This window comes from Orbicella franksi, chromosome 1 (genome assembly GCF_964199315.1).
Source record: "Orbicella franksi chromosome 1, jaOrbFran1.1, whole genome shotgun sequence".
Taxonomy (NCBI): domain Eukaryota; kingdom Metazoa; phylum Cnidaria; class Anthozoa; order Scleractinia; family Merulinidae; genus Orbicella; species Orbicella franksi.
The window spans coordinates 8,320,016-8,345,755 of NC_138145.1; the positions used below are offsets into that span (position 1 = coordinate 8,320,016).

General features: G+C 37.0%; 1 protein-coding gene and 1 long non-coding RNA gene across 2 annotated transcripts in view; both read left to right on the plus strand.

The window, feature by feature from the left end:
- The window catches only part of LOC145487795 (uncharacterized), a 167,839-nt gene that overhangs the window by 15,399 nt on the left and 126,700 nt on the right, over positions 1–25,740 (plus strand). The window lies entirely within an intron of this gene.
- Positions 1,562–8,322, plus strand: LOC145487847 (uncharacterized). Its single transcript, XR_014049457.1, has 3 exons — positions 1,562–1,651; positions 2,097–5,901; positions 7,618–8,322. It is a non-coding gene; the product is annotated as an uncharacterized LOC145487847 (long non-coding RNA).

Sequence of the window (25,740 nt, forward strand, 5' to 3'; positions counted from 1 at the left end):
TGGTTTACAAATCCAACAATTTTCCATACACAAGATTTTAGCTTAAATTATTGTTATTATGTGGAACAAATCTGGATTTTCATGAATGTAAGGAATCAATGATAAGAACAAAACTGAAACAATCCTTAAAATTAAAAAAAGGCTGAGTTTGGGCAAACTTAGCTGCTGTTCAGTTATTTCTGTTGATTCCACAGCTTCTTTTGTTACCCTCTAATTAGGGTGTCAACAGCTAGCCTCTCCATGTTCATCTTTGTTGTATGACACCTAAAACAAAATTTAAAAAATACATTACATTGCGATATATATGAGGTACTGTACGACTGAGATCCAAATATTTATGTGCTCACAGTTTAATACATGCAGCTAATTAAGATCTGACTGTAAGCTGGTTGAAATGTTAAAAGAGAAGACTCGATAATTGTGAAGGTGCTTGTATACTATTGATAAATATGTTACATAAATCTTGTGCCTTCAGTAGATTAAATCAAGGTTTTCCTTCTTCTATAAGTGTATCAACAACTCTCGAATTGGAGGATACACTGTATATATATCACGGTTTTTAGCCAAATTTAGACATTAGAAATATTAAAAAAGACACTTAAAACATTAAAGGAACATTTCCACTGTAAATAATAGAGTAAACACAAAAGAATATACAGATGGACAACAATTGAAGATCAACACGGATTGCCATACAGTCAGGCTGTAACACACAGGAGACATCAAACTCATGCACACTGTGGCTGCCTCGTTGGAGTTTTTGTCAAGAACTATGACTGGGATCAGAGAGAACTGCTATATTTATTTCGTTTGAACAAGTGAGGCGAGAGAAACGACTTGCTCCTCACAAATCAAATTGTTCAGGCACGCACTCTGGGCAACCTAAATTGTTTCAACTTTGCTTTAGCCAGAATTCATTTCATGCCATGACTGAGTGACCCACTCGTGTATGATTCGTGATGATAAAGTTCATTCAAAAGCTTTTGTCTAAATACAAGAATTTACGTTGTATAATATAAGGTTACTTGAATTCGATTACTCACCAAATAATTCTGTATACGGCTAATCTGCCCTTTGAATTTTTCCCCGTTGAAACATCCACAGGAAGACTTTCTTTTAGCTCCAAATCTTCGCCAAGAATAACTTGTTTCTCGTTAATGACACTCACGCTGTTTTCTTCTGATCACAGGACCGCAGCAAAAACCATTTTGATATAATTTTGGAAGTGAAATCTACTAAAACGCACGAGCGATCAACCGTTAATGCTGAATTCAAAGACGGGCGCCAAAAGAGAATGAATAACGCGATCTTTGTCACGTTCAATCACCAGGATAGTCACGTGAAAATTCACGTGCTGTGATTGGTTCAGTTGATCAGTTGAGGAGAGAATGGAAACTAGAGAAGAAGGAGAGAGAGACTGGCAACGAGGTTGCCGGACCAGTCGCTTTCGATTGCAAGTCTGTTTCCCTTTCCACGCTGTTTTGGTGGTCTTCTGAAAGATGGGTCTTGCTTCAAACGGAAATAACTACACAAACTTTTTACGAAGAAATCAAGGAGGAAAATGGAACGTACTTTAACTGGTTGATCTGTTCTCGATGGTTGTCAAGATAACAAAGGATCGTGAGGCACTTAAATCAAGTTCACTGCAAAGGTAAGGAATCCAATTTTAAAGGGATTTTCTGTTATGATGAGCTATAATCGTAAATAAATCAAACTAAGCAATGCATTGTGTGCTCTTTAAAAACCCCAAAGGCCGAAATTCACCTGAAAGGTTTCAGATTGACCTGAGGAACCGAGATAAATTCTGCGAAATAAGCTTAAGCTTGTTGTATTAGTCCACCAAATCTATTTTGAGAGCCCATGTGTTTCAACACCCAGTCAGCACAATGCAGCAAGTATAAATTTGCAATGCTTGTCGTTTTTCCTTTGAATTATTTATAAGGATTAACATGATATGAGATCTATAGTCTTTTCAATACATCAAGATGTAGGTTTTTTAATTTTCATTGTCATTTATTTATGTCAGTTATTTATTTGTTTCCCACTGACTCATAATCTTTTTGATTCTTTTGATTTTCTTGTGTCATGAATTAAAGTGACCGCGAGGACAAGGAAATACAAGAAACATATTGATGATCCCACTATACCCATACCAAAATCTACAAGATTCGACCACATAAATTGCTTAAAGCAGTCTTCACAGGCCAGTTGACGTCATCTCCCTCTCTTGCATCCCTTTTTCCTGGAGATCATTTCCAGCACCATGAACAGAAGACCTCAGAGTTTTCGGCTCACCTGTCAGTGAGATGGCTGTTGGCAAAAATGTTGTGGACGACTTTGATGGATTATGGAGTGAACCTCTATGCAAGAATTGAAGCTTCACAGAAGCATTTGATGAAACCGAGTTGCCTATACCTGAAAAGACTACAGAAATACCAATTGATGTAATACACAACAACTCAGATTTTTCCACAGACAGTGATTCAGGTAATGATGTTGAAGTTTCAGTTCCGACTCCTCTGAAGAAATTGAGAACTCTGACACTGATGGCCATTCACTGGACTCCCCTGATGAAAGTGAAACTAATGGTTCCCAAGAAAAAAACATTTAATTTTTCTGCCAAAGAATATGCCTGTATGGCTATTCTGGCCTTAATTTCAAGACATTGTGCTAAAAATATCCTTGTTTTAATGAAACTACTGGTAATTTGTCCAGAGAATGTCACAGAACAGTTTTACAAATGTACAGCAAGTGCGTGGAAACTGTGAGCTTTTCATTTATGACATCTGTGAGAGATGTCTTCTGCTTTTTCCTAAAGTCATAAAGGATCAAGTTGTTCAACAGTGGGCTGTGATGGGTATGTTTGTGAATCTACAATTATATTAAATATATACATGCATATATATACTTTTGGTTTTATTGAAATTGTAAATAATGTATATTAATTTATGCTGACAGAATTTTTGCTTAATTTATTTATCAAATCTAAGAGCATCCATTTTTCTATCAGTTAAACTCTGGGTGTTTGATTTAAGGGTCCATACGGGCACATGAAGTGAAGTGAAGTGAAAGTGAAAGACTTTATTTAATGAGGGTGACCCGTGACAGTAACTTATACACTAACAAATCACGTTGGATCTAAAAAGCAATGTTATCAGTGCTATAGTTTTATGTTGAGCTGTCAGACTTAAACTGGAATTAATGTACATTTGTTTGGAAATAATTATCTTGGAGCTTGACAACAATAAAAAGGTATGGAACTCCAGAGAAATGATCGTGTTGATTTTTACTAATTCACAGAAACTGATTCCTGCACTGAGTTCATCTTTAATTTTGACATTTTGGGAAATTTATAGAAATTTCCAACAATATTTAAAGTTTTTTTTAGCTATTCCCAAAAATTCCTAGATATTCCAAACACATTTTTTAAAACAGTCTGGGAAATAATAGGAGTTCCTAGGAATTCCCAATAATTCCCAGTCATACTTTTCACTATTCCCAAATATTCCCAGAAATTCCAAGGTCTTGGATTAAGCATAATTTGCATGGCTTGGAATAACTTTCAATTCCTAGGAATTCCCAATAATTCCCAGTCATACTTCCACTATTCCCAAATATTCCCTGAAATTCCAAGGTCTTGGATAAAGCATAATTTGCATGTCTTGGAATAACTTGGAATTCCTAGGAATTCCTAGGAATTCCTAGGAATTCCCAGACTACTGGGAATTTATTTCGCAGGGGTTTTACCCTCCATTCAGGTCATATGCAGTATAGCCATGTGTATTCTCCACAACTGTGTAAACTTTTGACAAGAAAATAGGAAATTTTGCATACAACATGACGTTAATTGCAGGAATGGCTCCGAGCCTTTTGATAGTAAACCGCTGACCGAAACTATATATGCTGACATACTTGCTTACATCATATACTTTGGCCACCGGTTTGGATAATTAATTAACGCAAGATGTAGCTTAGATGTTGTTGTTTTTATAACCGGTTATCAGAGCAGGTCGTTTGTGTCTTTTCAGTTGATAAACTAATCACAGAGCACTTACCTCACATTCGTATTTTATTTTATTTTACTTTATTATTTTTTTTCACGTGATCAGTTTCAACGAACCCAGATCAGTGCTGAACTAAAGCGGTGACTATTGACGACTATTCGCCACTATCCATGACTGTTCACCACTGCACTATTCGCTAATCGAGTTTTTTTAGACACCCTGCTAAAGGTCAGGAAATGGTCAGGAAAAAGACATTTTCCCTATAAAAAAGGATTTGTTAAAAACTTGTCAGTTATAATGAATGGGCGGAAAGGAGGGCTGCCCCTGAAGGCAGGCTAGAAACCGTTACTATGTCTGTTGTTTATTTGGTTAGAGAAATGTTATTTTTATCAAGGGAAAGTCAGAGAAAAGCATTGTTCTGGACCTCTAGTTTTGTCTCTAACTCAAATCCTTGCATTGTGGGTAACAAATCATGTTTGGAATTCAAGACAGAATTGATGTTAAATACATTTATCAGAATTATTTTTGATATGTTTATATTTTTTGCTTTTACAAAATTTTAGAGTCCCAGTGTTGTCACCGAATAGTCCGAGCACTGCCTTCCGTGCCTGTCATGGTAAACACCTGACACCTTTAGTTTTCAGGGCTTGGCTCTGTAAAATGCCACCACAATTGAGAATAAGACACGTTGTGCATTTAAAACGCGGCGATGAATTTCAAGCTCTCGAAGACACATGTTCAGTCTTTCCTTGGGGTTTTAAGTGATATCACAAAGGACTTCAAGAGTCAACTTCTTGAAAACTATTCAACGAATTTCATTTGAAATACCTGTGCTTTTGTAGAAGAAAATAACTGGCGACTGAGTGCGTGCTTTATTCGATATTTTTTTATTGATATCATTGTATGCTCTATTGTTTGACGCACAGAAATCTCAATGAAATATTCTGATGCAGCAAACGCTTTTCTAGTGGGTGAAATGAATTTTAATCAAGTATGTAAGGAAGTCTCAAAGGACATCCCGTTCATTTTAGTGTCAGGGAGCGTCGTGTGTTGTGAAGGTGAACCAGTATCTTCGTCGATGTGCTCCCCTTCGCAGATAAGTATACGCTTTCGTTTTTGCATTTCTTGACCTTGTTCGCTTTTCGCCTCGTTTCGCTACGCTTGCCCTTTTCCGCAGTTTAGTGGTTTAGCATAACCAGTTCGTTGAGCAATTTTTAACGTCCACACAGTGAAGAAATTGTTGAATACTGGGAGGGTGTGAAACTTTCGGAATAAAGAATTACCAAGTTCGTTTAGACAAGCACATCGGAATAGCAGGTTTGAAAGTTTCTTACTGAATACCACATTTCAGAAATACTAGCTCTCTTGTTCGTCGTATTTGTAACTGTTTAATATTGTCCACGATGGGTCTGAACTGCAGGTCACATTCCACAAGTCAGAGTACAGAGTCACTGTGCTGCAGATAAATAAACAGCACCAAGATTCAGTCTCCTAGCCCTAATTAGCCCTAGCACTCTGCGTAAATGTTGTTTTAGATCGAGGGGAAACTTTTGGCATAGTTATTCATCAGTAGAGTAAGGATTTCTACTCTTGACCTGTGGAATGTGACCTGTGTTTTAGACCCGGCTTGTTGTCCATTGTTCCGATGCTCTGAGTTGCTAAGGGTATGAAGATCTGACTGAACAGTTTTAAAGTTACGTCAATAATATTCCCTGAGAATTTAAATTCTTTTCTCATGCAGGAACAGTTTGTTTCCATACAACCGCTGAACTTACTGCTCGTGAATGTTTTAATTGGAGTTTAATATAGTCGGTTTTACTTTGAGAGCGACTTTGTTGAGATGTTATACAGCCATCCTTGTCCTTCGCCGCACGATTGATTTCTGATACATTTTCGGGTAAGTAATATCAAAATATTTAGTTAGAATTTTAGAAATAAAGGCAGATTTGAGTTATAATTGTATTGTGGCTTTTCTTCATTCATCCTCATGTTTTCATAATTGTTCACATTTTCGTGAAATCAGAAATTACTTGACGAATGGAACCAATTTTGAGCAAACTTGCGTTGAATTCTGGCGAGAAAATAATCCTAAGAGAACATTAAGAAATTTGTTAATGCAGGCGATATTGCCCGATGTTATATGGCCGGTTTCTAACTACCAAACTGATTGACCGACTGATGAGACCTCAAACTCAAAGGTGATATATTTTTGACAGTTTCCTCTCTCCTTCTGGCATTAGACGAACAGAGGGGAACCCAAAGGAAATGTAACCATTATGAGCTAGACTACGAATAGTCTCTCTTTCGCTTAGTCCGTCGTGCGGGACGCGAAAGAAAACCACGAGAAAAAAATGGCCGCGCGAAATCCTGGAGTCGAGGAGAGCGCGAAAGGAGGGACTACCGCCTAAGCCCAAGAGTTTGAATTATATGCGTTGCTCTCACAACGCAAAAATATGATTGGCTTATGTTAGGCGCGTTGACAACGTGTTGTCAACATTCGAGATACCTGTGACGTCTTGCAGGAATGTTTTGGAACCGGAGCAAATCGAAGCGGTACCAGAGCAAATCGAAGCGTTGGAATCGCGCTTCGCAAGCCGTGATGTTCTTGCGAATCTGCCAACAGGCTTTGGAAAGATTTAAATTCATCCAGTGTTTTGTTTGGCAAAGCTTTCTGCCTCCAACCCGACTGCGAGCGTGTTAGTGATTTCGCCGCTCAACAGCATCGTCTAAGTCAGCGAATATCAATTTACTGAACTTGGCCTTTCTACCGCCCATTTGAAAGATTGATCCGGACTCTGACTTGAAACCGGACATTCACCTGAAATTTTCCGCTGCTATCGGCAAACATTTCACCGCAGTTGGATGATCTCCTATGTATAATGTATAATGGATAATGTAAATTCTCGGTTGAAACTCTGTTGAAATTTTCGCAATAACTTTTAGACGCAGCGAAAATCCTTACAAGAGGCCTCATTCGCCGTCTTCTGTTTAAAACTTCTTTGGCAGTTTCGCTGAACGAACACTGAACGAAGATATACTTCTCACGGCATATGTTTTTGCCTGGCTACTTGAAGAGTAGAGTAGAGCAATTTTATTCAGATCTCCCTGGGCTATTGATAACAGGCGATAATAAGAGGACGTCAAGATGAGAAATCCTACACCGAAAAATCACTCGGCCGTGAAAGGGCAAACCCTTGGGCTTAGGCGGTAGTCCCTCCTTTCGCGCGCTCCTAGCCCCTAGGATATCGTGCGGCCATTTTTTTCTCGCGAATTTCTTTCGCGTCACGCACGACGGACTAAGTGAAAGAGGGACTACTCGTAGTCTATTATGAGCAGCCGTGTTCAGCTTTGAAGCTACGTTCTCTCCTTATCAGTCTCTTCATTTTGCGATCAACTCCAATTTCAGGTAAATTCTAGGTTTTACTTTATCTTTATTTTACAAGTATGATCTGACCTTGTTGCAAAGTCTGATTTAAAAATTCTGACTAAGATAGCTATCATGATAAATTGATTGCTATGGTTCAGTTTGACCCTTGCTGCAATTTTATGATTTTTTTGTTCTAGTGTATTGTAATTTAAATTAAAATGCACCAGAAACCTTTTTGGATTGCAGGTTGTAGTTCTTGGGCTCTAGAGGAACCTGGTAGTTGACTACAGGAAATGACTGATTCCAGATAAGTACATCGTAGTTTTGTCATTTGTTCGTCGTTTTCCTGGTAAACGATTTAATTCAGAGCAAGATTGATCGAAATACAATATACCACCAGAATCCCAGACCTAACACGTTTGTACTCAGTAAATTTTCTGAGCGAAAAGAAAGCCAGTCACTACTATAAAATGCATTTCTCTAGTCTCTTGATTTCAGGCTAGCGAATACAATGTAATATGCCTGAAAATAGCAACATCGTACAACTACAAGACTGTTCTATTGAATAAAGGAGATTTACTTCATTTATTGACATTTGCTCTCTTTTTTCCAAGGTTGAACACAGAGTGCACGTGCATTGAAAGAAAATGCAGCCATTTTGGATTGTAGTGTTTTACCCTCCGCTTCGATGCAAGTAGACGACATCTGAAAGATTTTATAGTCAGATAAGTTCGTTCTCATTTTCTTAACTCTTCTGTCTTATACCATTTACAGTATCAGTCCAAGGAAGAAAATAATTGATTTTCTTTTGTTATGTAGAGTACATCCTGAGGGAAATAACCAAATGAACTGTCTTCATGTAGCAAAAAAATAATAACTTTATACTGCTTTGTGCGTTTAAACGCTGCCTGAATAGTATTTATGCTTTAAATGTCTCTGTGAACCGCTAGCTCTGCATTTTTTGACCAAATTCCTAAGCCTGACGCAGTTTTTAAAAGTCAGTGTATCAAAGCTTCCTCTTTTCTTTTTCATGCAGGTTTTAAAAAAGATATGCTGAGAGAAAACAAGTCCATTTTGTACGACAGTGCGTGTCTCTAATGTTCTTTGGTACAATGTAAGTATTGCAAACATCTTGGTTCAGATAGACCAGATATTATCTTCGCAGTTTTCTATTCATTAACTGAGAAATGTTGTCTAAATGTACCACCAAAGCTCAGCAGTAACGTTCATAAAATATTTTTTGCCGGTGTTAGAAATTTATTTGCACCTTGCCTCACTTGGTTTCTGGAAAATTTATGAAACGAAGGACTGAAAATTCGCCAATGCAAGAAAAACAACTTCGTTAGCTCTTGGACTCAGTGGTTTCAATCAGTAGTTCACTGCTTGCTAATGGCTGGAAACGCTTTTTCTCTACAATAAGTCCAGCACCTCAAATTTTCCTTTTTTTTCGGTTTCAGTCTAAAGTTAATAAAATCTCCTTCCATGTCAATACATTTTAAAGTATCTTGCAGAGAAAATCTTTAACTATTTTAATGTCCTCGGCAGAACCAGGAAGTTTGTTTGAGATTTGCCAGCCAACAAAAATTTAGTGTTTTCTTAAATAATTTTACCGTACAGTATTGATACCTGCTTTAAGAAGTCACTGCAGAATTGTCTGTTATTAAATTTATAAACACGTCTCGAATTTGTTGATGAAAAAAATAGTTCGTTTTAAGTTTAATCTCCCTTTTTGCCAGGTGAACTCGGATATTGAAGAGAAAGTGAGGCCATTTTGGATTGCAGTGTGTAATTCTTGAACGCTGGTGCACTATATATGACATATTGGAAAAATCTTAATTCAGATAAGTTCACCCTTTCCTTATTTTACTTGAATTTGTCGTCGACCACTTTAATAACTGTGTCATTCCAAGTATCCTGTAGAGAAATCTAATCGGGAGTAGTGAAAGATGAAATTTTGATCGTGTGGTGAGTTTGGGACAAAGAATTGAACATCTCCGTCCGTGACGGGATTCGAACCCATAAACTCTTACATACCGGTTGGGCAACGAGGAATTGTTCTGATGTCCGAACGAATTCTTAAAAGTACACGATTGCGAGAGATTTGTTCATCAATTTCAATAAAGTAAAGCTTTAGAAAAGCACTGTAAATGTGTATTTAGGGTCAAATATTCGAAATTAACACAACTGGAGATCCGATAATCGTTGAAAAGTAATTTAATTTGTTGTTTTCTGCTCTTTTTATCACCAGGTTGAATGCAAACATCGTTTCAATAGAAAGTGTAGCCACGCTGGATCAAAGTGTGTAAGCTCTCGAAGCCTGGTTCAAGTTGACAGCCAGCAAAACAACTTTTTTCAGGTAAGTCGTTTTCTTCTCTGTTTACCATTGAACGGTTTCAGTCCAACGAGTGATCAGAGTCTGACCATATAAATGCCTTCCTGACCCTTGTTATAAGCATTTCAGTTGGAGAGAAAATATTGGAATCAGGATATATTGTAACTAGTAAGAAGAATTTTACTTGAAGATTGGAGACTTGTCCAGTGACATAATGGAATCAAAGTTACAAAATAAAACATGCTGGTGTTAATTATTATAACCTTCGTAAGAACATTGTGAAAACAGTAAGTGTTAAGTGATACAATCAATACTAACCAGCTATTTTGTTGATGTTTCCTTTCTTTCTAGGTTTAATGCCCTTTCAAAGAAATGTGTAGTCATTTTGGATAGCAGGGTACTGGCTCTTGGACCCTGGCCTGGAAATATCTTACTTCAGATAAGTCGTTTTCTTGTTTCTCTAGTCGTTTATCATTAACGGATTCAGTCCAAGAGTGATCAAAATATAACATCGTACCTCGTTGCGTTGTCAAGTATGTTACAAAGGCAATGTTACCAAATTCATAAACTAACAAGAAAAGAAATGTATGACAATCAATTGGGAAAATTAATATTTTGAGTACGAGACTGAAGTGGAAGGTTGAACATCGCAATTTATTATTTTAAAGGACAACTTGAAACGGCCGAATATTCTCCGCAATGCAAAATTGAAGTGCTTTTTCCTAACATTTTGAATTCAAATTTAACAGAATAAAAACGTGGTGGTGGTACTAGAAATTGTTACAAATTTATTTTGATATAAACATTGTGAAAAACAAAGATTCTAACGTAGCATTTCAGCTTACTCTCGGCTTGGCTTTGCGAACGAAGATTTAAGGAAGTGATCCACTTACGCTGCAGACAGAGAAGCATGTACGACAATTTACGAGAACAATTCCAGTTTAATAGTACAATGATAATTTGCAGTGCGAACAATGCTTTCCTTATACGAGGCCGCAAATGAACTTTAAAGGCGATTCATTTAGAGAAGGAATTACTCAAAATCAAATGTGCTTTAAAATAGTATTGTCAGGCATTCAAGAACGAACAGCAACTTAATTTATAACGACTGATAGAGCTCATGACTTTATTGGCATGACAATTCTAATTGCGCTTTGCCAAACACGATCATTTTTCGGTCATCAATGTTCGAAGCTTGACCAATCTATATAAACATGCACTACTTTTTCGTCTGTGTAACTGATATAAGTACAGTGTTAAACATGGAGGTGAATGAAAAAATATCATCGCCTAGGGCAAATTAGTGTCTTGCTACACCATTTAACACGGAAAATTAACGTTTAGAACAGAGAACAGGTGGCTGAAAATATTTACGAGCGTTGTTTGGTTTCGATACGTACTTGCATGTGTCCGGGCACAAGTGGGCTCAAGCCTTTAGAGAAATGTCATGTTTTCGATGTAGCGATGTTTCACTGACATAGATTTCAAAGTGTAGTTTGAGTATTTTCTTTTTCTCAAGAAAACAACAGTTTGCTGCATGTGAATAAAGTTTTTGTGTCAGTATTCAAGCAAACAGCAAACAAATAACATTCCAGCTAGAATAAATATGTGACGCTAGTCTCTCAGGGTAGCTGTAATGATAAACTGAACTAATGGTCGAAACATTTTGAAACAAACAGCAAAAAAAAAAAAAAAAAAAAAAAAAAAAAAATATATATATATATATAAATAAATAAATAAATAAAAATGGACCCAGAGAAAAATAGATAAATAAAACAAGTACACAGGTCAAAAGGTATCAAAACTACTGTTTACACTTATGAAATGTAATAGTGAAATGGAAAATAGATATAATAGAATCGAAAACTTTAGAAAGCTTGGAATTTACATAGTATGTTAATTGCTGCACGCGCAGTCTCCCGCTTCCTTGGAATGTCGTTTTCCGTAAAAAATAAACAATCTTCAATCTAAGCAAGAGCCATAACCGGGGACGGAGACCGTAAGTCTCGGGATCTGTGCGCACCTAATGATATGGGGCACTTTTGCTATTTTTAGAACAAATTGCGCCACCCTGACTCGGACATACATCCGCGCGGATCCACGCACATGTCATGGGTTCTCGCGTGGATGTTGTCTAAAGAATAAAGTTTATGTAAGAAATCTCTCTACTCTGGTATCGAGGTAATTTGTGAATTTCTCAAACAGTGCTTAATCATAACCAAAACCTGTTTTTGATAGTTTCTTATTATTTCTGCTCGTTTGGCAAGTTTTGGAAGGAACGTCTGACGCGTACAAGTAGCTCCAGGGCGTGCACTTTAAAGTCCGAGTCTGTGTTTTCAATTGTAGCTAATTGGCAACAAATCTTGACAAAGATTTCTTTCGTTATCTTTTGTGCTGAGATTCTGCAACAATTTTCACTAACGCCAAAAGGCTACTATCATGTGTGTTTCTTCAACGTAGTGAAATTTTACACAGCTGCGAAAATAAAATAGACAAGGAGTTTTGATAACTCAGCCAACAAAATCGAAATCGTTATTCGAGTTGATTAAAGAAAGCGTCATCGTAACTTTGCTGATTATTCCTGCTGTATTCACATATTTTCAGCTAAGCAGTTTAATATGTTCTCAAACATTTATCAATCTTGAACATATTTAAAAACTAGAGATATTATTGCGGAAGTCCAATTTGTCATGTTTACTGACTGCAAAAAACACGGATCGGCGGGCGCTCTTATTCATCGACAACAGACAATTTATTGAATGTTTACACAAACAAAGCCTAGCCGTGTCTACAGACGTAAACTTATTGGGCCTTGATGAAATATCAAGTGTTACTTACAATTCAGGCGAAATGCAAACTTGCAATTGTTTACTACTTTTCGGTGGCGATAGACTCTGGCGTGTGGCAAGAGGAGGGAAACTTTGAAGTCCTAAAACGCTGCAATATCCAAATTTTTCCAACTAGTTTTTTTGCTGTGTTACGGAAAAGCTGTTAATCTTCAGCATATGTGAAATTTATAGTGGAGTAATGTGGAACTCTTGTAAAAGAAGCAGCGGAACGCAACTTGGTCTGAGTGATATAAAACGGGACATACCTAAATTCGACACTGCCTTACTTCAGTCGAATTGGAGCAGCTTACGACGAAAATATTTGAGCAAAATTCCAACAGACATAAACGTATTGAGTTGTGGGCCAAAAGCATAAAACATGTCTGGAATTTCGGATGCCATTTCCCCCGCGCTACAACCGCAAAAATCCTCGCAGCGTGTACGCGCGCTTTCCGCACACGATGGCGCAATTTGTTCTAAAAATAGAAAAATTGTCCCATATCATAGGGACAGCCCCAATACTAGAAATGGCGCGTGCTTACGGCCTCCGTCCCCGATTATGGCTCCTGATCTAAGTTCATTTTAGCAACTCAGTGTAAAAGTTTTACATCGATTCGACATAAGGAAGATTAGTACAAAGTTATTGCATTGGAAAACGTTATTATCAGAAGTTAGAAACTAGTCTCACTTAGTGCAGGAACCGTGATTTTACAAGAAGTATTTACAAGCAGTATTCCTGAGGAAAGGTTTCAAGACATAATTATCATTAAGGTTTAATTTTTGCTTTGGAACTTTTGAACAAACCTTTTGAATTTTAATCATATTCGTCTATCCTTTTTATCTCTTATATGGAGTTCTTAAAAATGAAACAAATTTTAGAACCTGCAAAGGGTGAAGGTTAACTGAGAGCGTCTCTTTCCATGTTCATCAAATTATAAATGCGGTATAGTAATAAAACATATATGCAGTATGTGGTGATAAATCATCTAGAAATGTTAAGTTTCGTGCAATAACTTGTCAGGTAAAACTGATATCGTGCTTTTAAAAAGGACCTCCATCTTGGATTTCAAAATTTGCAAATATGTCAAAAAGTTTGAAAATACTAAAAAATATGGCGATTCAATTTTTTTTCTTAATTAAGACTTTGTAAAAACCATAAAAATGTCTAAAACATGGACTTGAGCTTAGAAAAGTACACCAAAATTCATAAAACACCTTTGAGTGTGCTTGTTTGCCACAGGAGCGTCAAGAAAAGCAGTGAACTAATTGACACAACAAAACGTTCCCTGATTGTTTTAACAAGGAGTTACCAAGTTTAGTTATTTATATTGATCTGCGTCAGTTTCCAATGTTTTCACTTTATCAAGATACTGGAAAGAGCATTGACCTAAATACTGTTTCGAGACGCATTGGCAATTAATAATTAAAGTGAGATAAGAAAGTACTTAAACACGATACATTTGAACATGGTTAATAGAGGGAAATGATTATGAATCATGGCAAATTTCTTTGTTGTATGTTTTTGTTGGCTGTTTGGGGCGGGGGAGGGAGGTTGACCCTGCCCAAAATCTGGAAAAATACAAAAAGTTGTTATGTGTGCTCATACAGCTAACCAATAGAAACATTGCGATTACGTAATTCATGCACAGTCTAGGAGCATAAAACAAAAAGATGTACAGGGTCAAAGACCTTCCAACATAACTCTTAGCCTGTTTGTTTGCTTTTTTGATGTTTGCTGGGATCCTTAACCATTCCCTCTGTTAACTATGATTTGAACAAATGCAACTGTCTTAAGGATATGCTTGAAATTGTATCGATGACCTATAAGAAACTGGAACCGAGAATCAAACACGTAACCGTGAGGAAATTTAGTCGTGGACATGTTAACAGGTCGTTAATAATTTGCAGCAGGAAATCATTTCACATCATTGCTGATAAAGGTTGTATTTTTACCCCGCATTTGTAAGTCTATTTCTTAGCTGGTCGGTAATAGCAGATCGAGTTTTGATGTTGTTTTCGAAGCAATATTTGTTTTTCAACTCCTTGGCAGGCAAGTGTACTATGGTTTCTGATAGTTAAATAAGCCACGCTTTGGTAAGCAGTGAAAACACAAGGTCAATTTGCAAGGACCGACGTAACCTAATAAAAAAAGAAGTACCGGATCCTGTCCCTGTAAAGGATGTAATTGGACTTGGTGATGTCGGACTACTGACAAAAACGCTAGGCTGATAAAAAGGTTTGAGAACGACATAATCAGTTCATATATTTCGAAAAGCTTAAAAAAACGTCCAGTACCTTGAAAAGACTGGAGAGGCTTTGTTTTTGATTTTTCGGTTTTACGTTCTTTTATCAATAATATGAATACTTTTGAAGCATGAATCAGTGGTACCCTATTAAAAGTTAAAGGGACACAGTCAGCTGGAGCACATGCGCATTAGATACCATCTGATGTCATAGTTAATTTGCATATCACAGAGACACGATCGATACTGTTTTTAACCAAATATGATACAAAACATAGGATGAGCAAAAGCCCACTCAAAAACAGGTTTTTCAGTAAACGATTGAAAATCAAGCAAAACACTGCGAAGATTGAAGCGGATTTCTAGATGTGCTCGACGAGTATCTTTGATTTCAGGTTGAGGTGAACTTTTTCAAAGTGAGAAAACTAGTGTCCAGGTCAGCGCGGTCCCAAAGCCGACTGTGTCCCTTTAAGGATACCAAAAACATAAAAAACTATCTTTGACAAGAGGTGCTGTTTTCTGTAAGCGATAATCCAACCAAGTATTAACACAGCGGAGCAGGGCTTAAGTTTTGTATCACTCGACTTCAGTTTGCAGAGAAATATTGAGCCACGGTCCATCCAAGGATGCGAATAAGACAAGTGGAAATGAATATGTCAGTTTCTTTCTTAAGATTTGTTAAGTACAGTTCAGAAAACCTGAAAAAAGACATTAAATGCAAGTCATTTCTTCCCTACTGGTTCAGATCGAGGCAAAGCGTGTTGTTGATCATGAGTAAGGCAAAAAGGTCGTGTCAACATGCCAGCAGAAGTAAATAGTTGCTGCAAAGTTAAAGTTTTAACTTTGAAAATGAAATTTACAATTTTAACTTTAAAATTTCTAGGTCCAAAAATGTTTTCTAACAAAAGAATTCACAAAGTCAATCAGTCTTCATAATGATTTCATGAAAACGTTTTATTGTGATCACTCTTGATCATTATGTAAGAATTAATAACCAACAGTTATTGTGCTTGACAACGGTACAGTAATCTGTTTATCATTAGTACAAATCTACCGGATTATACTAATGCAATACTGCATTTTGATTGGCTGAGGTATATCTTGTACGATCATCCATTACTATTCAGTGGTTGAAGATAGTCTGCAAAATAGGGACATTTTTTCTCGTCTCGCCGAAGTTTCGGAAGAGGATTTAGAAATATTGAATGGATAATCAAATTCTCCAGAAGGCTCAGTGAAACAAGGCCATTTGCTGTCATAGCACTCGAAATTTTAGAAAAAAAACTGATAATCGCTCGGACAAAGCTGAAAGATGGACTCAAAAGACAGTTCATTCTGCGCTCGATAACACTATGGTGACGTTTTAAAATGTAGAGATTTAATTGGCAATCATTTAGTAAGAGTTCTATATTTAAACGACTAGTTTATTTTGCTTAGTATTTGTTTATTTTTTCCTGAAGCCAAAAGCTAACGTTACCTTGTGAACATTTCATTATGTATGTAAGCACCGTAAGTTTTATTTGGAAAGAAAATATAGAACGAGTAGGAGGGTATCGCAGCAGCACCCTCACTCCCACAGTTCAGCCCATAATAATACATGTTGATTCTGCGTGACACATTCTGATGAACTGTTAATATTTGATTCGATCAACAGGTAGCCTGAGGAGTAGTAAAGAAAGTGAACAATGATACACCACAGCGAACAACTGGCTAAAAGACAAATGCAGAAACACTTTCAAATAAATTCTCTTTGAACTTGGAAATAAACTTTAAGAAAAGCACCTGTACTCCGTTTATCGCAAATCTGTCGATCCTCATAGTAAGTTACGATGGAATAGTTGATTAACAAATGAAGCGGACGAGAATATATATAATATCAAGTCTGTATGAGGGAAGAATAAAAAGATAGAGATTTTCGCAAATAACGAAAGTAAACTTAGCTGATGTAAGGAAGGTGCAAAGAGCAAATTAAAGACTAGAATCCAATAAGCTCTTACACCTGCCTGTGATAAAATATTATTTAGAAAATAGCTGTAGAAAAAAATATGCCGCAGAACCAGAAAGGTGAGTGCGGTTAAACCTGTGTCGTTGTCCTTTACTTTGCATTTAAATTCATTTTAATCCAATGAACATTGCTCATTCCCAAAGAAGAGGGCAATGCCAGAAAAAAATCGTCAGATAATAAAAAAATCGGGAGATACCCCTACACGAGCCATTGTGCACAGTAGTTTATCTTCGGCCAAAAATCCCCCACCATCTTACAGGGGAAGATTGTTCGAAGAGTCTTAATTCCTGTCCCCCAAAACCCCCACTCCCCTGAATGAAACAATCGCGAAGGAGGATTAAATCTCGTCCATAATCCTTTACTTTCCTGGAGAGAATATTTGGAGAGGAAGTTTAACTCTCATCCATAATCCTCCACTCGCCCTTTAAAGTTCAAAAAGGGGTTGTAATATGAGGTAGACTTCCTCCCAAAGTAGTTTTCTCTGAGAGGGTTAAAGGTTAAGAAGTAGCGGTAAGACTAAACTACACTGTGTCGACACTATGGGCATAAATAAGCAGTCTAGTCTTTCAGCCGTTTCCTAAACCTTGACCATCTTAAAGAAAATTACTTTGGGAGGAAGTTGTACTGAAAATGTAACCACTTTTGACTTTAAAAGGAAAGATTAAGAGATTATGGTTAAGACATATACTTCCCTCCAAATCTCCTTCCTTAAAAAAGTAAAGGATTATAAAAGAAATTTATTCCTCACGCGTGATTGTTTCATTCAGTGGAGTGGAGGTTTGAGGAACAGAAATAAATGCTCTTCTAACAATATTCCCCGGTAAGATTTTGGGGAATTTTGGACAAAAGATAAACCACTGTGCTCGAAATATCGTGTAGGGGTATCTCTCACTGACGATTTTCTTGTGGCATTGCGCTCCGCTTAAGGAATAAAAAATGTATCTTGGATTCAACTAAATTTAAATGCAAAGTAATTCTCTTTCCAAGCAAAGTAAAGGAAAATAATAAGAGCATTTCCACCTTGTTTATTACGATTTCTGGAGTCATTACCTAAATTGAATATATGAATAAATTAACCATGGAAAGAGTCATCTTGCTCCCTGCTACCTCCTCTGGGGAGGAGCAAGGAGGGAAAAAGAGTCATCTTGCTCCCTGCTACCTCCTCTGGGGAGGAGCAAGGAGGGAAAAAGAGTCATCTTGCTCCCTGCTACCTCCTCTGGGGAGGAGCAAGGAGGGAAAAAGAGTCATCTTGCTCCCTGCTACCTCCTCTGGGGAGGAGCAAGGAGGGAAAAAGAGTCATCTTGCTCCCTGCTACCTCCTCTGGGGAGGAGCAAGGAGGGAAAAAGAGTCATCTTGCTCCCTGCTACCTCCTCTGGGGAGGAGCAAGGAGGGAAAAAGAGTCATCTTGCTCCCTGCTACCTCCTCTGGGGAGGAGCAAGGAGGGAAAAAGAGTCATCTTGCTCCCTGCTACCTCCTCTGGGGAGGAGCAAGGAGGGAAAAAGAGTCATCTTGCTCCCTGCTACCTCCTCTGGGGAGGAGCAAGGAGGGAAAAAGAGTCATCTTGCTCCCTGCTACCTCCTCTGGGGAGGAGCAAGGAGGGAAAAAGAGTCATCTTGCTCCCTGCTACCTCCTCTGGGGAGGAGCAAGGAGGGAAAAAGAGTCATCTTGCTCCCTGCTACCTCCTCTGGGGAGGAGCAAGGAGGGAAAAAGAGTCATCTTGCTCCCTGCTACCTCCTCTGGGGAGGAGCAAGGAGGGAAAAAGAGTCATCTTGCTCCCTGCTACCTCCTCTGGGGAGGAGCAAGGAGGGAAAAAGAGTCATCTTGCTCCCTGCTACCTCCTCTGGGGAGGAGCAAGGAGGGAAAAAGAGTCATCTTGCTCCCTGCTACCTCCTTACTAGGTACCTAGAGGGAGGTCTCCTCTGGGAGACAAACGCACACAACATGTTGGGAGGAGGTATTAGGGAGCAAGGTGACTCTTTTTCCCTTCTTCCTCCTCCCCAGGGGAGGTAGTAGGGAGCAAGATGACTCTTTTTCCCTACTACCTTCTCTGGGGAGGAGGAAGGAGGGAAAAAGAGTTATCTTGCTGCCTACTACCTCCTCCCAACATGTTGTGTGCTTTTGTCTACCCTGTTGCGACATGTTTGTTGTTTTGGTTAAGTATTAGCCATCAGCACGTAATATGATTGAACATGTCTCAAGAGGGTGGCCAAGCGCGTGCAAGATGTTACGCACAAAATGTTATGATATGTTGGATTGACATGTTGCGATCATTGGGGGGGGGGGGGGGGGGGGTTAGATCTTTATTTATTAACACACCGTTTAAGTTTTAAAGTAATGGACAAGGACACAAGATTTGGCCGGAAACTTAGTTTGCGGCTTGTTTATATATCTTGTTTTCGTTATTTAATGATCTAATGTTGTAGAAGGTTTCAAGAGCTCTTTTTTGTGAGTCCTTTAATTAGCCCTTACACCTTCTCAACACCAGGAAAGGCTTTGCGAAATTTCACTTAAGTATTATACTTTGATTCACATTGTTTCAGAGAAGAAAATGCTGATGAAAGCTACCTTGCAAGTCTTGGTTATTGATGAAATAGCTTTCAAAAAGTCAGTAATGTTTAACTCTTTTCGAAGACTTGCTGACCTCCTTTTTTAACACTATTTTAAGGTGGTTGAATGTAATATTGATAAGTGTTGCAGTCCATTTTCTTAACGGATCCGTCTAATATCTGTGATCCTGTTGACAAGAATTATCATTATTGATCAGTCAGAAGGCAAGTGTAAGTGCTATCTAGACAACTGAAAATACGTGCACTGAGACGTTATATGCTAATTTGCCAACTGTACTGGTTGAACAAGAATGAGCGCAAAAATTTCAAATCTCTATGTCAAGTTTTTTCTTTCTTTAATTTCTTTTCATATACGCAAGCTATTCGTATCGTTTGGGTTTGATAGGATGCCATCAATATTTGGGTGCTTCTTTATCACAAAATCCGTTAACCAGGATTCTATTATCATTCTATAGAAAGTCAAGTTAACAACGTGTTCTGCTAAAATGAATAAGAACTGTAGATCTACTTCAGCTACCTTAAAAACAGCTAGGAGAAATTGTATGTTGATTTCTAGTTCTTGAGAATTGAAAAGTTCATTCAGTTCTACCTTGCCGCTATTTTATACGTGACGAACACGTTGCTCTTCCCCTGTCAATTTTAAACCCTTTTTATCCGTAAGACAAAGCATTTGACTCGACTCATTTACTATTGTATAAAGTGCCCATGAAATGATCTTTCGAGCTAAATCAAGCCATTCTTTAAGTGAGCCTCAAATTACTGTTTATTTGTGTAACTAAAGTGTGAAGAAACATATTTTAAACTCAAAATTGGTAGACGAAAAGCTCTATTTCGTTTTGGAGACTGATGGCAAAATCAGATTTGTAAACTATCTCGCTTGTCGGTTTCCCACTGTCGGAAATATTAAAGAGTGCTTTTATTTTCTCACTGAACTTGTCGTGTATAGTAAGTCATTTTATACAGAGAACGGGTTTGTTGGGGAATTTGATGCCTTGCCGACACCTCTCTCAAGACCGTAGCTAGAAACGCTCCAAACATGTATGGAGTTACCACTTTTTATCGGTACTAACTGGAAAATTTAATATCCGTTCACGACAAACAGAAATATTTTATTACTCTAGGCTATATTCCTTCCAGGAATCTTAAAGGTACTGAATAATTTTAAAATGCCTTAAGCTATCCCGCAGCATTTCTAACAGAGTGTTGCCAAATTATTTCTGGTTACAATAAAATAATGGAAAATCGAAAACTAATCATCATCATGGAATAATATAACTTTACTTCTTGTTTACTTTTGCAACAAAGTGGGCAGCACTATTGAACGTTGGAAATGGATAATTATAACTTAACTCACGTGTCTACGTATTGACCATCTTATTTTTTAATTGTCATCGTACACAAAGAAATTAGAAAAAAATCAGAAATCGAGAGTGAAATTTGCCTTCCATCGCAAAAGTGGTTTTGCACGAGAACTCGTTTTCAAACAGAAGGACAAGGTAAACTCGGAAATGGCCAATTCACTGCTCCAGCAAGACAATGATCCAAAGTTGATGACTTCCTTTTTTTTCATCATCTTGTTGAAATTAATATTATTGTAATTAACTGAAATTAATTGAAATTCTCATCATCTGGTGAAAGGAGAAATGAGCTGTTGATCACTATTTCTTAGAAATAATAGAGTTCATTTCTATAATCGACATAACACGTTTCAGTGATGAACGACTTTTTAACTTGAATTTGTTATCGCTTTCTAGGAACAATACGTGAAAACTGGAGCGGAGCGTATGCTGGAAAATTACATCTTCGTTTGCACCGAAATGGCAAAGATATCTTTCTCTTGAATTTATAAACAATCCACCTCTGAATTACAGTTCAGCAAGTTTCTCACTTTTTCTTCTACAAATCACTGGTTAAGAACTTCACAACCTTAACTCTTTTTGTACAGGACGCTTAAAACAAAAGTACTGTTTTTCCTTATCATTTTTCATGTGACTGTACCATGTAAGGAATTAAATTCGCACTCCTGGTATTACTTTGGAATTTTTTTCCTGTTTTGTCGTTGAACATCTTAGTCGTCACTGATTTAGTTTCTTAAAAAAACATGGTAAGTCGAGCTGCCACAAATTGCAGCCGCTTCATTTAATGCTCTTTAATGCGACTGTATCGAGATGAAATCTACACAATATGCCACAAGAACAGTTCTTACAACCTGTCTGTGGGTAATTTATAAAGCCAGAATTCCTAAATCAAACGTAATGGTTATTCTGGGGGCATCGATTTCCCTTCTTGAATATGTACCGCAAATTTGGTGTCAAGATTGAACTTAAACAAAGTTTTCAAACACGTAAATCCAATTCTTTTCTCTGACCTTTTCCAATAAGAACGCCGCAAAGAGATGGTAAATTGTACATTTCTTCTACCTAGCCTCCTCTTTAATAATGCATAGAGTCAGCTTTCGTCACGACACACGACTGAAAACAATCTGTTGCTGGTGTTTTGTGGCGCTATTTCAGCCCACAATGCGAGCGATTTGGCAAAATAAATCTTACGTTTGATATTTTTTCCACTTAAAAGTATGAAACATTCAATACTTAGTTGCTACATTCTTTCTCGTAGATTTTTGTATGCGAAAGATGAAAATTTGGCAATAAATATTGTAAATTTTGACATCAAGACAATATGTCATAGTTGATTTACTATTTATTCTCATCACCAGACTCTTTGGCAATGTCTTAATTCAGTCAAGAGATTTAATTGCTGATCCACTGTCAATTTTATAACTTTATTATCCGTTGGCTCATTTGCAATATTTAAAGCGGTGCCCTTGAAATGAGCTTTCGAGCTGAGTCAAGTCACTTTTTTGTGCAAGTGATATACGAAGAGTCAGTTTTTAATTTGAAATTGACAAGAAAGCCGTCTATTTATTTCCCTTTGGGCTGGTATATACGTAGCCAAACAGTTTTGTAAACTCTCTCGCCTGTCACAATTTCCCTTTGTCAAACATAACCATAATACATTTTTTTAGTCATGTGATGCAGTGAACAACCGGGTTTGGTTTAGAATTGATGCCTCGCTGACATCTGTCTTCAGACCCTGTTAACGCCCAAACATTGAATTCACCACTCATGGAACACTTACTTTTCGTATCAGTTCTAGCTGGAAATTATCCACTCACGAAAATCAGAAACACTTATTGTCTGATGTCACCAAAGAAAAATAAACACAGGAAAATTGCGTTAACTACTCTCGGAATTACGCTAAAAGAGGCGGAGAAACAAATCATTTGCAAGCAGTTATCCCACAAAGGTAATATGATTATAAATTTGAATTTACGGAAATGTCTTACGAAACACCGCCTTACGCTCCCAGTTACCCGTGTGTTCTAACTTTCCGGACATTAGGGAGCTCAAGCAAACCACGACGGCAACGGCAACGAAAACTTTTTGGACGGAAGGGCAGTCTCAGTCACGTAGAAATTTATTAATCTTAATATTGTGTTGATAATGATTGCTCATTTTTTTTCCAATCTTTTAACATTGCGTTGCACAGTAAAGGCAAACGCTAATGTGACTTTGACTATTGTTTTCCTATAAAACAAAAATTGGAAAACCAAGTAAATGGGTCAAGCTAAAGAAAGAATTTAGCCTTGATGACAAGCAAGTTTCAGATGCATTTCTTCTGCCAGTGAGGGCTGCTAATGAACCGTATCTACGCTCCTTTCGGTACAAAGTGTTGAATTCTGTTCTGTTTACTAATGACCGCCTGTGTAAAATAGGATACGTTTCTAATCCCAACTGCATCTGTAATCAGCAAACGGAAACAATATCCCATATTTTGTTCGGTTGTTCTTTTTCATATTCTTTTTGGCATGAGGTTAATGAAAAAGGTTTTGAGCACAATCAAGAGTTGCAGAAGCCTCTCGCTTACATATTGCAATGTTATTGTTGGGTCTTTTGAGGAGGAGATGGATCTATTTAATTATATAGTAATTTTAGGAAAATCTCTCTTGTGGACTTGTCGATGTAGAGAAACATTACCTTCCTTGAGCCACTTCATAAGAATTTAGGTAATTAAATATGAAACTGAAAAACACATTTCAAATCGAATAAAACTAAATTGTTTAAAGAATAATAGAAGATCTTTGAGGAAGCAATTTTAACTAATAATTATAGTAGACAACGCTATCATTAAGGAAAATCGTTAAGTTAAATAAGTATGAAGATAAGAATTGACAAAATTTTTTTTCTTAATTCAATATGGTGTCATTGTTAACTTCTGTAAACCAAACTTTATTCGTTCTTCTGTAAATTAATTGTTAAAAAAAGGATTGTAATTGATGTAATTGTGGAAATAAAAAATCCCAAATGAAGAAAAAAAAACATAAAACAGCAACGAAAACGTCACCAAACAAAACGTTTATTGAGTAGAACAATGGCTGTGCACGTGCGTTTTAAGTCTTTGTGCATTTTGTAGCCGTAATGTGACATGAACAGGTTCTGTGCATTTTGAAGAACGTTGGTCGGGATGGCAAATTTTTTGTATTTCTTTTTGGAATGGATCGCTGGCATTACATATTTAGTTTGAGCAAGTTTTAAGTACTGATTGGGGTACGGAGCAGATATCCAGATTGTTACGAGATTAGAAATATCATTTTTCTTCCTAAGAGTCGTCCCTGGCGTAGGTATCGTCGTTGCTTAAGCTAACTATTTCATTTCTTATCCACAACTCAAAATTCATTCTTTCATGTATAAAAAACAGAGGTTTTCGCATGCAGTTTCCAATGAAATTGAAAACAAAGTAGTGAGTTTAAAACCAGTCAAGAAGTAGAATCTTTCAAGTCGATTTAAATAAGCGACAGAAATTCCATTTACTAATTATATCATCCGCGTTTTTTTCCAAGGATTTCCAGTTCGACGTCTAGCTGACCTTGTATCATGTCTTTAATATTGTTGTGTTAACACAGTTTCAATTTACGTTTTATGATCAGTTATAATAATTCATGAGTCTTCTTTAAAATTTGTATTTTCTGAATATTTTAGCACAAAGTTTCGTCCAATAGATAATACGGCCAGTCAACAATGCTCCTTTCCCCCATTGGAATGTCATTCAAAACGTTTTTTCACATGAAACACTCTAATAAGTACAATTTTGCTTTATTAAATTTTTAAATGAACTTCAGTTTTCGGTTAACATTGTATCACGAACATTTGATGAGAGAAAATTTGATGAAAGAGAACTCATCGCAAATTGCGAAAAAACGTTTTCTCCGTGAAATTTAACCGATAGACCTAAATTAATTCATAGCAATTTTTTTTAAAAAACATTTTCTCTTTCTGATCTATCTACGAGCCCGTGAAAGATTTAACCCCCCAAAGAAGACATTGCACAGATTTTGAATGGTCAATGTGCAAATATATTCTGAAATCACCTAAATATATTCTGAAAGTCCCTATATATTTTGGCCGTTTTTCATTCTTTTGGAGGGGTGGGTCGGTTAAAATATTCAAAAACGTATCCTTACGTGCTTCCATAAGAATGCCGTGATGAAAAAAGAAACCACTCAGGGTTCCATTAATGTAAACATTATGCAAGTAAAAAAACAAGTTGAAAATTAATTGCAAAGGCACTTCAATAAGCTTGTATACTCTGGTACTGGTAGAAGTCACATTGCCAAATCCTGTGTTAACAAATTCCAGTAACGGTATGAAAGTTGTTTCATGGTCTCCTTTTACAATTGCTCACCAAGTTCATTCAATAATCTTCCTCCGAGTAATTAAGAAGGAATCTACAAGACGTCTGAGTAACAAGTGGAAAAAAACTTTGTACCGAGATTATTCACATCGTATTGCAAACGGCTGTGCGACTGTTTTAAACATCTTCTCAAAGGAAATTATTTCTAACGACACCAAATGTCGACTGAAACAGATTTTGAAGTTCATATGAAATACTTGAAATTACTGGTGAAATGAAACTGATGATGAAGGTTTACCTTTGCTTGCACAATTTCTCTAAACGTTGAAACTTATTTTCCCACATTTCCATGGGAAATGGTTTTCGGTGTTCTTTCAAGCAACTATTTATATCGTAACCTTTTAGAAAATGCAGAAAGGACTGCAAGATACTTAGAATTACTCTGGATGGAGCTTTTTGTCCAATAAAAACTGAAATTGCTCGATTTCCTCTCGGATTTTGTCTTAATTATTATTGTAGAACTAATTAATGATTAGATCTGAATAAGGCAACTTTAATTATTCTATGCTCAATTCAGTGGAACGTTTTCATGTGACGTCATCAAGCGTTTAAATCCAAACGTAAAGAACCACCAGAGTTTCTATCCTCATCAGGCATAAGAGGTGCGAAAATTATACACCTTGACAGCATTTCAGCGCAATGG